This window comes from Phalacrocorax aristotelis, chromosome 16, assembly GCF_949628215.1.
Source record: "Phalacrocorax aristotelis chromosome 16, bGulAri2.1, whole genome shotgun sequence".
NCBI classification, from domain to species: Eukaryota; Metazoa; Chordata; class Aves; order Suliformes; family Phalacrocoracidae; genus Phalacrocorax; species Phalacrocorax aristotelis.
The window spans coordinates 9,986,212-9,995,060 of NC_134291.1; the positions used below are offsets into that span (position 1 = coordinate 9,986,212).

An 8,849-nucleotide genomic window follows, 5' to 3' on the forward strand; every position below is an offset into this window, starting at 1 on the left:
AGATTTTGTTAATCTTGTATATGAAATAATGATTTTCTAAGTGACAAGAGTATACTAATTATGAATTACTTCATTAGGCAGCAGTTTTAAGGGAACCCAAAACACCACTCAAATATGTCTAGTAAAGAATGACCTAATTAGCAAACCCTGCTGCTGCATTGTCCCCATCACTGGGAAATGTTACGATCTTTCAAGTTGAAACGTTAACTTGAGCTGTTAACTGTGTGTGCTCCACAGACAGTTCGTGGTGCCACATCTCGGCCCCTGTGAAGGATTGGTTCTGGCCAGCCAGATCGCTAGGGGAGAGAAGGTGGATTTGTCCTGTTGTTTCTGTCTCACGGTGAGGTGTGTCTAGGAGGGCCAACACGTGTTGGAAAAAGCAGGGCAGCTGGCTCTGGTGCTCTTCGGAGCGTGGCCTCGACCTCCGGCGCTGGCGTGCGTGGCTGTGCTGGGCTCCGCACCTTCCAGTCCTTTGCCAACATCTTGCGGCTGAAATCTACTTACTAATTTCTCCTCTAATGACATAATTAGCTTTCCACCTACTGCACTATGCCAGCAAAGCTCAGTTATCTCATTATTGGTTTTAATTGGTGTTGTGCTAATACTTAGAGGTCCCTGTCACAAGTTAGATCCTATTTTTTAACTTTTTTTTTTTTGCCTGAAATAGGGGCATCTGTGCAAGAAGAGCTATAAACACCTAGAAAATTATTTTGCTTCAAGCACATTTCTCTAGCTTGCTGTCGTTAAAATCCCAAATGGCAGAGATTTGTTTTGTTTGATCTGTTTGTTTGCAGTGAGAGAATCTAGTCTTGGCTGTGTTCTGATAAATCCAAAAGCTCCAGAAAAAGAAAGCTTCTGGAAGAAAAACAAAAGTACAATATGCACAATAACTCCTCGATAGTTCTCATCAGGGAACTTCCGTCTGTATTTTGAGATGCAAAATAAAATTCCCCGCACGCCGGTATTTTTTGTTTTATGTCAATGTTCACAAGTTCCAAACAGGTTCACTATCCCCATGTGCCAGATGCTGTATAAACAGTAGAGAAAGAGTTGGCCCCAGCAAGTTTACAATCTAAATAGAAAACAAACTGGGATTAAGCAAAACTTGGGAGGAGTTAAGGACTCCCATTTATGAGTGATTTTTTGTGAGGTATCCGAAGCTCCACATCTAGTTATAATTATAGTAATGATTAATTTTATTATTGTTTATCCTACAAAAATTATAGGATCAGTTCTCAGGATCTTATCATGAGTGCTGCATTAATTAGTGTTATGTGGAAAGTCCCAGCACCTAGAGTTAAGATGTTGCTTAAGACTCAGCTTTCATATAAAAAAAGCCACTAAGTTCCTTCTTTTTGTGGTTTTTGAAGGAGCTTGAAAACACAACTGAGATATTGAAAAAAGTCCCAATTTGTGAGTTTAAGAAGTCTGACTCATGACTTTTTAAATGTCTAGTGTTAGAAATATTGGTAAAATGCTCAGGAGATAAATCCAGACTAATAGGAGGCTCACGAATCCTTGTTGCATAATAGGATTTTCATTGTTCTGCCTTAGAGTTTATTTTGTACAGAGTCATGCAGAAATGGGAGCCTCTTGTTTCAAACCTGTATGAAAGTGAAGTGCCAGCAAACAAAGCAGTATTTAATTTCAGCTGCTGTGGTTTCTCGAAGCCTTGCTGCCTTGCTCGTAGAGGACATGGGACTTCTCGGAGGCATATGCGTTGAGTTTTGGAATCTGCCAAGTACTGAGTCTGAGAACTGGGGAGCTCCTGAACATCGAGAGCTGATATCAGAGGGTCAGATTGTGCTGATCCTGCTGCTCCCGTATGGCTCATCCAGCGCTCAGCAGCCGGGTACGTCCCAGCGGGAGGTTCTGACCCCTGGTCTGGACGGGAAGCTGGCAGACAGCTCGCTGCAAGGTGTTGAGGGGAAAATAGATTAGTCTGAGGCAGAGCAAGTCTCAGAGCTGTCACGGTGCTTTAAAAAATAAAGCTTGAAGTAAACAAAGCAACACGCCTGTTTCCACGCAGTCTGTGGGACTGCTGCCGCCAGCCTTTCCGACGGGCTCAGGAATTCCACCTATTTCCTACCCCAGCTCCTCTCTGCCTCCCAATGTTGACCAAGACTCCCCACGTGGCCAGGCGCACGGCGAGCATTAGTGCCCGCCAAGGAAACTGAGGCACCGGAGGAGAAAGCCCTGCCTGGGCTCTGTCCCATGGCAAGGCGGTGGCAGGCGGGACTCGGATACGGCTTGCAGTTTCTTACCTTAGTGCTTGATCACGATTCCTTGGTTTATGCACTGTTAGGACCATATGTTTTGTATTTCAAATCTTGATATTTCAAATTCGTTAAACATCAGATCATTTAATACTTCTCCTGAGATAACTGGATGGGTTTTGTCTTTTTTTTTTTTTGTGGCTGCTGCTGCTAAGACGGTGCCCTAGGCAGGACTTCGCTGGCTGAGGAATTGGTAACAGCCACAGCTGCAAAAGGCAGAGAAAGTTTAGCAAATATACGACAAAGAAAAGGAAAGAAAAATGCCAAAGCTACAGGGGAGCACAGGTGTGATCACATCACTGCTTAGTGAGAGACTTCCAAGCATGATCATTTCCAACAGAAATCTTTTTTACTTTATTTTTTTAATGAATAAATAATTGGCACCCCTGACGTGGAGCACCCGTGTGACTGGCAGCAGGAATGCCGGGCTGCTGCCCTGCCTGCCCCTCTCAAAGTTATTGCAAGGAAATGAGGATTTTCTGCCCCCTACTCTGACTTTGCAATTCTTTTATTAATTGGATTTGGCTCAAGACAGATGAAATTGAATCTGGCCTGCCACTCATCTCCCCTTTAAGCTCTCCAAACAAAGCATACATGATATGTATCTAATTTTTTTGCACGTTTCTTGGTAAAAGGGTGGATTTCACCCTGTGTGGCACACTATGGTTAAAAAAAACAACCCCAAACCTAAGCCCACCCCCCAAGCTTTCTGGTGGTGTCCCCAGATCCAGGCCGTACCTGTTGCAGGAGAGCATGCCAGCCACGGCTCACTTCCTCGGGTGGAGGAGAAGCAATTTCTGCCAGAACTATAAAAATAGCATCCTCTTTAATCCCTGGCTCTGATTTCCACCATGAGTGACCATTAGCCATGAAAATACCAGTAAACTTTATTGGCAGTAAAAAATTATGTATCTTATTAGAAAACCAAAAAAGGCAAGAAAAAATGTTATGGGACCATTAAAAGGCTGACGAGCAATCCTCATTTCATGTTTGCTTTGGGAGTTTCAGCTGCTCTGATATGAATACTGCCTTACTGGATGCCTTGCACTACTCTTTATAGAAGATGAAGCAATTGCTTCTGGAAGAGTTATTCCTAGAGTCTCTTAAAATATTGTCATTTGGGTAACGGCAGCAACTCAATAATCATTTTTACCTTAAAATGTTCATATTAATTTGGTGTTCATCTTAAAACAATAGGACTTTCTTGCGGGATGTAAGCGCTTAATTATTAATTGCAGGTGCTCCATAGTTAGCTAAGGTTATGTTTGAAGATAAATTTTATGTCTTTAAGACCATCCCTATAAATTAGATTGGCTTGAGAACTTGAGATCAATTGGTACGGTTTCTAAAAGGGAGGGCATCCATTTCCCATCCGAACTTCTTTCTCCTTCATTCCTTCCCCTTTTGTTTGCTAAGTGGCTTTTATAATTTTGAAAGCATAACACATAAACACTTTGAACACAGGAAAAATAGACTTTTTAATTGGGAAAGATTTTCATTGAGAAATGGTCTTTTATCTAAAGTAAAAAATTCACTAAAATGCATTTTTCTTCAAAACTGGATGGTGGTTTTTTTTTGACTGTAGTTTATTTTTTTATTTAAAATGTTATCAACGTCTTTAGATATATTCCATTTTAGGCAAATATCATCAACATTTTTACATAATACATAAATTGAAAAAGGAGCAAAGAAAAACTGAAAAATCCATCCATTTCATACACTGAAAAACTGTGACAGTTTTTGTTTTTTGCCCATCCTGATTGTAATACATCCTGAGGCAGAAGGGGAAAAACCAGAATATAAAATACATATCAGAGCTCTTCTCATTTTGTTAGTGCAGCTCCAAAAAGATGTAAAATACTTCTAAATTCTTCTTCTTAATAAGTTCATATGGAGGCATGGTTACTATGAAAATAAATGAATCGAGCTCACGTCTGCTTTATTGACGTAGCCGGATTCTTTCTTTGGTCTTGAAACTTTGCTCTGATCATGTGTCACCTGTCCATGTAACCAGATAGGTAATGTAATACTTCGTATTATGCTACGATGAATCATAACATGATTCAAAGATCTATTTTGTTAGTACACACTATGTTTAAAGGAGGGAAGGAGCAGAAGCTCAATTTAGTCTCTGTTTTCCACTCACTGACTACCAACTGATGCAAACTACACTTACTTCCATTTGATTATTTCTTTTAGTACTGACCTGAGACCCGTGTGGGTGATTTTGATCTTTGGTGTTGTACCTGCTGACATCGCAGTGATTTACATGAGGTATCTCTCCTTGGCTTCACCGGAGCTTAGATGAGACTTGAACAATTCTTTTGACTATTTTCATCCTGGGGGCAAAGCCAGGGGTGATGGGGGTGGGAGGTGGTTAGAGTTTGCAAGTGGGCCACCCATCCCGTGTTGGGAGCCTTGTCAGGGAACAGAGTTGCAATCCTTGTCCTGAATACCTCTATTTTGTAGCAGCCCGCATCAATTTTCCTTTGAATTTCCTGTGTGATCACTTTGTCTGATGAGAAGACAACTGTCTAGACATCTATTTTAAAAAAAAAAAAAAGTCCCTCTCCTGCTGTCTGAGAGAGGCCAGAGCACAAGTACAGATGGGTAAATATAGGGCATATGAGATTGATTTGAAACCAATAACTGGGAAGGTAAGTACTCGCACTCGACTCTGAAAGAGCTGCAGTTCTACTGCAGAGTCCTACATAGCTTTTAGATCTCACTCCTGCTCACTGTTGACGGGACCAGAGCAGTCCATTTCTCCAAGAGCCTTAATGGATTTGTTTTTTTATAAACAGGCAGCAGTTCCAGGGAGGGGTGCAATTTTTTGTTGGTTTTATTTTGTTTTGTTCTCATAGGAAAATATCATCTTAGCATCCTGCTATTCACTGCAATCAGCTTAAGGAAGAAAGTAGAGCATGTATTGAGCTGGCTCTTTGCCTGATTATTTACAGTGTGCCTGTGATAGGTGCAGTACTTAGTGTTTTCCCCAGCAACTTTATTCTGTTTTCTTCTATCTTCACATTCCTTCTGCTGTCCTAGAGGGCAATAATACTAACTTTCATATCCATGTGTGCAAGGGCTTGTTTTGAACCTGGAACTTTTTAGCGTACAGCTGGATTTCCCATGTTTCTCTCATGCAGCCCTTCAGTGACGAGAGTTTATCCTTTATTTCTCTGAATATTCTCCAGCTCAGCAACAGCAAATTGCTGTAAGTAACTTACAGGCAGCTTTTCCCTCTTTGTTTTGGACTGAATCAGAAAAGCCCCAATCTAATGCTCTGACAGAATATTAAGAGAACAGTCAAAAGTGCAATGCATGGCAGCAAATAAAAGACTTGTCCCCTCAGCTTCCACATCTCCTCTGTAGCTTCATCAACCTTGTTATTGGGACCTACCAATTTTATAAGCTTTCCATAGCACATGAGGCCTTACATCAGGGCAAACCGATAACCCCACAGATCAGAGACTCAGAAATATCAACTGAATGCAATTTAGTGTTGCACGCAGCGTCACCCATGTGCTACTTGCCAGACTCCTGCAGGAGATGACTTTTTCTCACTCCGGTCCCAGTCTCTGCTGTGCTCTGCCATGGTGCCAGTGGTGCCAGTCTGGTGTGGGGCTGGTTGGCGCACAGAACTGGGGCTGCCTCACTGCTCCTGGCTGCTGGTAAAATTATTCTGTGACCACAGTACAAATTGGTGGCTCTTGCTAAAATTGCCTAAAGGACATCAGAAAAAAAAATCATTGTGTTGCTTTGGGCTGATACACGGCAGAACCATTGCCATGCAGAGCTCCGCTGTCTTCTGGCTTTCTTGCACTGCTCACAGCAGGGCAATGACTTGCACTGTGCTTAGCAGCTGTTATTTGAATTACAGTGGCGGCCAACTTCCCCCTCCAAAATGAAGCCTTTTTGTGCTAAAAACCATTGTGCAGATATGTTTTGAGGGAGTCTTAGATCCAAAGAAGCAGAAGTCTAAAGAGGGCTGGGGCAGGGGAGAGGCGGTGGTAAGTCTGCGTTACAGGTGGGAACTGCGCAGAGGGTACGCAGTCGCCCACACTCATGCGGGATGTCTGCAGCAATATTGGGAAATTAACCCAGATCTCATGAATGTCCTGCTTGCTGGCACAGTCCAAACCACCCTTCCTCTTCGTTGTAATTCAGATTCCATAGTTTCCTGTAGCTCTCTTAAATGAGTCTCAATAGGAGACTTTGCCCCTTGAGGAGGGGATTGTATAGGCATTTCAGCATGGAAATATTTTGTTCTTCATTATTTCACTGAAAGCTTGCTATTTTCTTCAAATGGATGCTGTTTTTAAAAAATCTGAACTTTGAATAAACATGTTATTGAGTATTTTAGGTAGCTAAGAGAAAGCCTGTTGACCTTTTTGACTATGGTAATTGTTTAGAATTGAGTAACTCCTTATGAAAATATCTGCTGTTGACTTATTAACCCTTTTGAGAAGCAGTTTTTGGAATTTTTCCATTTGGCTTCAATAGGTCTTGGATTCAGACCATGATAGTATGCTTTCCAACTGAAGTGGTTTCAGGCTTTTTAAAAACAGCCTACATTAGCAAAAGGATTTTTCACATCAAACGCGTAGTCAGAAGAGTGAAATCACTGCTTATCTATTGCCTTGCCTGGTTCCTCAAGGCAGCAGCTTTGAGAAAAATGAGTAAGATGGAATCAGAGTTTAGATTAACATAAAACATTTTGCTGGAATTGCAGGTATTTTTAAGATACTACAGGAAAAAAAAAATATATATAAAAAAGGTTAGAATGAATAATTGTTTCCATTAAAGGGACTTTGGTGCTTCTATTAGGTAATTCTAAGCTCCTTTCCCATTAATGGTAATTTGCCAGAAAGGAAAGGTACATTACATAAATATTTCAAAGTAACCTGGGCAGCAATTTGAAGATATTAAGCTTTCAACTTGACAGCCTCAAGCACCTTGATTCATCTTAACATCCAGTAAGACCTTAAATGCAAACAAACACTTTACTTGAACAGGACTGACTTCAGAACCAAAATGAGCTTCATTCTATGGGACTGAATGAATATTAGTGACCAATCAATGTTTTCTCAAGAACATTAATTATCTCAACTGGAAGAAGAGTGTATAGGGATGGACATGTGAAGTAAACCAGAGTCATTTTTCTAAACAAATCCTGGATCTGCAGTGCACACACAAGCAAACCTGTATTTCATCTGCACTAATCTCAGAACAGCACTGTTTGGATTTGACTCTGCTTCCCCAGGAGCCAGTGCAGCAGCAGGGCTGCGCTGTGCGAGAGGAAGGGTAACGCCACGGATGTACAAGAAGCAGCTGAAATAGGTGTCACAAGTCATTAGGGCAAAGGGCTGCTTCTCTATGGCCTGAGCCAAAGCCTGCAAAAAGGGGATGAAAGCTTTTTTGGTCACTCCATTGGCCTTTGGATGAGCAGCAGTGAGCTGGGTATGCAGAAGGACTTGACACCCATAACCAGTGCATAGTTACTGAAGAAAGGTCAGCTACTGGCTGCAAGGAACCAAGCTTCCTTTAAAAACAGGGCTTGCAGTATTCACGATGCCACTTCTCCTGGAAAATGTACAGGATGGAAACTTCCTGGAGCCAGGGTTTTGTTGATTAGAAAAAACTTGTAACTATGGAATTCAGTTATTAATACATTTTAGCTCTGGGACTATGCTGAAGTAATCTGTAGCAGATGAATGAAGTCGGAGGAGCTGTGGTCAGCCATTGGAGAAAGGCAAGCAGTCCCGGGGAGACAAATCCGGTAATGAGGCTCATTCTGGGGTCTGGGTTTGCCTGGGCTGAGTGACAGTTCGCTGCTCATTTGCTCTCTTCCCCACCCCTCAGCACTTCCTCTTAATGCTGCTGCTCAGAAAGGAAAAGCAAATTCAAGATGCAGCTCTGGGTTTAACAGATGCCAGTCAGCAAGTCCCTCCCACTCCTGGCACCTTTCCGCCTGTCTGTGCCCCAGGTATACATTTAAAGTCAGCATCCCTGCCTTAGACTTCCTACTCTTATTTTAAAACTCCCAGTTACAAGAAGGCTCTGTCTATCTTGGTTCCTCTGAAGTGTTGATGCGTTTCTCTCTCTCTGGTTGCAGGTGGTTTTTTTGGTTTTGGTTTTTTTCTGTTGTTGTTATTTTGTTTTAGTAGGGTAAAAAGAGAAGTGACTTCTCTTAGTTCTCTGTCCAGTGTGAGCCTGCTGGAGGAAAGGCACAGAGTTCCCAGTCACACTAAGGGTCATTTGCCAGTCTCCATGAATCTAGAAAGTATATTACAGCCAAGAATACAGGGATTTGATTCCTCGCTGGGTAAACTGGACAGACACTGGCATGGAGAAATATTGTCGTGTGTATCTTATACCTTGTAATTAGTTCAGTGCCTCTTTTTGAACTCCTCTTTGACATGCATGTCCTCAGAGGATTCATAAAACAGGGGTTGCAGTGATTTGTGGTCATTAAAGATTATTCTAATCATTGCAGTAATCCCTGGGACTGATGTATAAACTCTGTATAAACAAATACCAGAAGACTGTCTGTGCTTTAAGAACTTACAA

General features: G+C 41.8%; 1 long non-coding RNA gene across 1 annotated transcript in view; it reads left to right on the forward strand.

The window, feature by feature from the left end:
* Window positions 1-7,731: 7,731 nt before the first annotated feature.
* The window catches only part of LOC142065353 (uncharacterized), a 106,139-nt gene continuing 105,021 nt past the window's right edge, over window positions 7,732-8,849 (forward strand). The window contains exon 1 of the long non-coding RNA XR_012663383.1: window positions 7,732-8,058. This is a non-coding gene — a long non-coding RNA (uncharacterized LOC142065353). The remainder of the gene's footprint in view (window positions 8,059-8,849) is intronic.